This window comes from Penaeus vannamei, chromosome 19, assembly GCF_042767895.1.
Source record: "Penaeus vannamei isolate JL-2024 chromosome 19, ASM4276789v1, whole genome shotgun sequence".
Classification (NCBI taxonomy): Eukaryota; Metazoa; Arthropoda; class Malacostraca; order Decapoda; family Penaeidae; genus Penaeus; species Penaeus vannamei.
The window spans coordinates 26,846,562-26,850,995 of NC_091567.1; positions in this window are offsets into that span (position 1 = coordinate 26,846,562).

A 4,434-nucleotide genomic window follows, 5' to 3' on the forward strand; every position below is an offset into this window, starting at 1 on the left:
AAGAAGAATCTAGTTTCGTTTTAGAAATGGTAGTACAAGTGCTTCACGTAACTGGAGAGAAAAATATTCAGTATGTTACTGAATACTGGTAAGGGGAAAGACAAGGAAGTAGATAGAAGATGCAATATACGGTAATGTATACCGTCTGTAATTCATGATAAATAAAGGTTTCTTGGAGACAGACAATGAATGGGTGGATTATAAAAAGATAGGAGGTGACGAAGGTCAGGTCTGTGGGAATGGAAACCTCGAATATTCCACTGCAGAGGAGTCATTATGAAGTACTCAACAGGTAATAAGGGTAGAAATGGGTATCGTAGAAGTGGGAAGAGGAGAGTCCAGGGAAGGAGGAGGAGGTGTCGTGTCAGGAGGTTTCATCAGGAGACAAAGGGTCCAGAGAGGGACACTGTTGAGACACAAGGAATTCACGTGAACATCCAGGGGAGGATTGGAAGATGGTTGTTGAAGAGACAGTTTGGGTAGAGACAGTATTGGAGTAGGGAGTGATAGAAAAACCTTGTCGGCGCGTGCTTTCTGTTTGGCCAAGGCCAAGTTTGTATCTGAAAACTGCCACCTCACACTCAAACTTGTAGGCAAGACAGTGACTATATATTTTATATGAGCCACAACAATTGGCACATGTACGTGACTGCGCATGGTAATTTGAATGGTCGTGACCAGGCTGTGCACATAGTGGGCAGCGAGCTATGGAGCGAAAATCGCAACATTTCTCAAATTGGCAGGGGGATATGGTCTGACAGGGCGAGATTCTCTACCAGTATAAACCTTATTGGAAAGGTCATGTAAACGGAAAGTATATTGGCAATATTTGTGCACAATTACAGCGGCCTCTAGGGGGACAGTGTAGTACTGTACTGATGCTGTATCATAGTAAACAAGGGGTGCAAGAAGGCGACTTGAGCGAGTCAGAAGTGCCTGAGCAAGGCGACTTGAGCGAGTCAGAAGTGCCTGAGCAAGGCGACTTGAGCGAGTCAGAAGTGCTGAGCAAGGCGACTTGAGCGAGTCAGAAGTGCCTGAGCAAGGCGTCTGTGTTAGAATGTTAAAACGGTAGAAAATAAGCGCTTGACCAATCATTGTCGTAAACAGGACTATCAGTTGGAGAAGATGGAAACCGGTCCAGTACAAGTATTAAGGAAGGAATGGGATTGGGCAGGAATAGCCTTACCTGTGAGGTCAACCAGAATAGATAGTGCATGGGTTTGGGACTCAGATGTAACTGTGAAAAGGCGTGAACGATCAAACAATCGATCCTACTTGGCTGGGCTAAACAGAATATTCAAAAGGTTTGTAGAGGTGAAAATTTGGAGAGATGCGAGGATGGGAGGAAGAGCTGTAATAAGAGATGTAGGGAATGGTGACGATTGTGCAGGAGACACGGTTAATCATACTGGGGTTGGGGGTTTAGTTACTACCTGGGTAGATGACTTGGAATGGGTTAAATTGACAGCGTGTCGACAATGGCGAGTTCGTAGCAGTGATCATAGCCGTGATCAGGGGAGAGTCATAGTCAGTAACCCAGAGGAGTTAGATTCAAGGAGGCTAGATGGTAAAGGGGCAAGCCTCAATGCCCCTAATAAGGGTAAAAAGTCTTCAGTTACTGGCCATGATAAGCCTGAAATATGTGCAAAAGGCAAAAGGTCCATCCCTCAAGTATGGAGACCATGAGGGGTAGGGCTAGATAATCAACCAGGGGAATCCCCTCCCTGAAGCATGACTGGCTCAAAGACAGCTTTTCATCCTTTCAGCATGGCTCTCACATTTTGGGAAATGGACAAGGGAAAGTTGGGGAACATAAGGAAATGTTAAGGGTTAATGGTTAAAAAAGGCAAAATAAATGTGGTAGACATCTAAGGTCATATAGCACTACAGGGAAATATATTAAAGGAGGGATGAAGGGTGATGGTTGCTATTCATCAACAATCTTGTGATATTGAAAGGTTAAAGTTGCGTAAAGAAGTTGACATGTGAATGGGCTATGGTGGGTTTAGGTAAGGGAATTACATAGATGTTTCACATGTGTATCCAGGAGGGAGTGGAATGATAGAGGGGAGGGGGGGAGGGAGAATGTACGTGTAGTTGGAGTTAAAGGGGGGTGATTTGTGTTGGGAGGGAGCAGGAGGAAGTGGTGTAGGGGGAATATGAGCAGGAGGAGGATGGGTGTCGGGTGGATGGATATGTACAGCAGTTGGAGTTGAGGGGGATGGATTGTGTTGGGAGGAAGTAGGAGGAAGGGGTGTAGGGGGATATGAGTAGGAGGAAGATTGATATCGGTAGTATCAGGAGGATGGATATCGGTAGTAGGCGGAATTGAGGGGGTTGGGTTGTGTAGAGAGGGAGTAGGAGGGAGGGTTGTAGGGGGAATATAAGTAGGAGGATGGATATCGGCAGTCACTTCGAGTGTGGAGGGAGTATGAGTTGTAAAACTTTTGTCTCAAGCATAAAGCTTCGAAAATATCCCATAGTTTCTGCAGTGGATTTGGAGTTTTTTTTCTGAGACGAAGGTTTTCTTATGAGTGGGGGAAGAGGACACTGGTGTCTGAGGAATAAAGGCAAAGGTAGGTGGAGGTCAGTGTGCGATATGGCAAGATGGGGTGGAACGTTTAGTCAGTCTGCTGCGTGTAATGCGGGAAGGGAGAGGGGGTGGTGTTGGGGCTGGAGTTGAGATTGGAACTGTAGTTGAGATTGGAACTGCAGTAGAGATTGGAGTGTCTGGATTTAGTGGCAAAATAATTTGACTGGGGAAGGTAGGAGGTAGAAGTGGCAGCGGGGAAGTAAGTAGGTATAGGGGAGGGTGTAGGAACATCTTGGGGTGGAGGGGGAGGGGCAGTGAAATGACATTAATAGAGTAGGGAGTATGAGAGAAACCTTGTCGACGTGCTTCCTGTCTGGCTTCACGTAAAGTGAGGCCATTTTTGTATCTGAGAGTGTTACCTCAAACTCAAACTTGTAAGTGGGACAGCCTCTATAAAATAAATTATGAGGTCCGCCGCAGTTAGCACATGTGCGTTTGTGCAGAGCAGTTTGATCGATTATGACCGGGTTGGACACATATGGGGCATCGGGCTGTGGAGCGCCAGTGTTTGGCAGGAGTAAGTCTTCTCCACAATCTGAACAATCTTTGGTATCGACTGGGCAGTTTGCTGGGGATACAGTTCCTGTACAAATATTAAGAGTTGGATGAGGTTCTGCAGGAATGGGGTTGCCAGAGTGATCAGTTAGATTTGATAATGCTATAGCTTCAGTTTTAGATGTGATTGTTACGAGACGGGAGCGATCGTGTCGGGTACAAAAGACATTGCTGAAAGAGAAGTGTTGCCTGAGTAAAGATAACAAAAAATCGGTCCCATTTAACTGGGCTAAATAATAAATAAATATTTGTAGGGTTGGTGGTAGTAGACGGTCGGGGACGTGCGGAAGAGGGAGTATTGTTGAGGGGGGTAGTATTACGGAGAGATGGAGAATAAGGCTGTAAGGTAGTAATAAGGGAGGATGGGGTGGTTGTGGGGGTAGAGGTGAGGATGTTGGGAGAGTAGGAATGTCTTCTGGAGATTCAGTCTCGACTTGGGTGGGTAATGCACTAGTAGGCTCTAAGGAGTGGGTAGTAGATGCAGTGTTCAGAGTCGTGATCAACGGAAAACCTGGGATCGGGGAGCCGGGAGAGTTTGAATCGGTGGGGCTCTTTGCCTCATTGCCTCTAATATGGGTATTACTTCTTCATTACTGGCCATGGGAAGCCTTGGTTATGTTGGGGAAATAAAGTCCACCCCTCAGGTAAGCGGAATACCTTCTCCATGGTTCCCTCAGGCCGGTCAGGACTGGTACACAGCCAAGCTTTCATCCTTTCAGCACGGCTCTTACGCCTTAGGAAGTAGATAGTAGAAGGGGTTGGAGAAGGGTCGGAAACGAAAGAGCTAGAAGGAGAAAAGACCATACAAAATTTTTTGAGTCGAGGGCTGAGGCCCTAGGCAGGGGAGATCCGTGCACTGGGTCTCAGTCTTCGTCTCCTAAGCCCCCCCCCCCCACGACAACCACCGGAATGGTACTGGGGGGGAGATAAGGAAAAGGAAAGAAGAAAAGACCGTGCAGTTTGTTGAGCCGAGGGCTGAGGTCCAAGGTAGAGGTAATCCTAAGGAAGGGTTTGGGGGGTAAATAGATAGGTAGACTCTCTTTTGTGCGGGGGGTGGTGCGTGCGTGCGTGCGTGCGTGCGTGCGTGCGTGCGTGCATGCGTGCATGTTTGCAAACATTAGTTTTGAAGAACTTTTAGTGTTGCAGATCATAACGAGGTAATTCAAAGCTATATAATATTTTTAAAATGCTCTGGTTCTCAAAAATTGGCTGTAATGAGAATTTTATGAATAATTTCCTTAAAACTGGCCTGAACCCCATCAAAGCTTGATATTTAGTAAATGAGA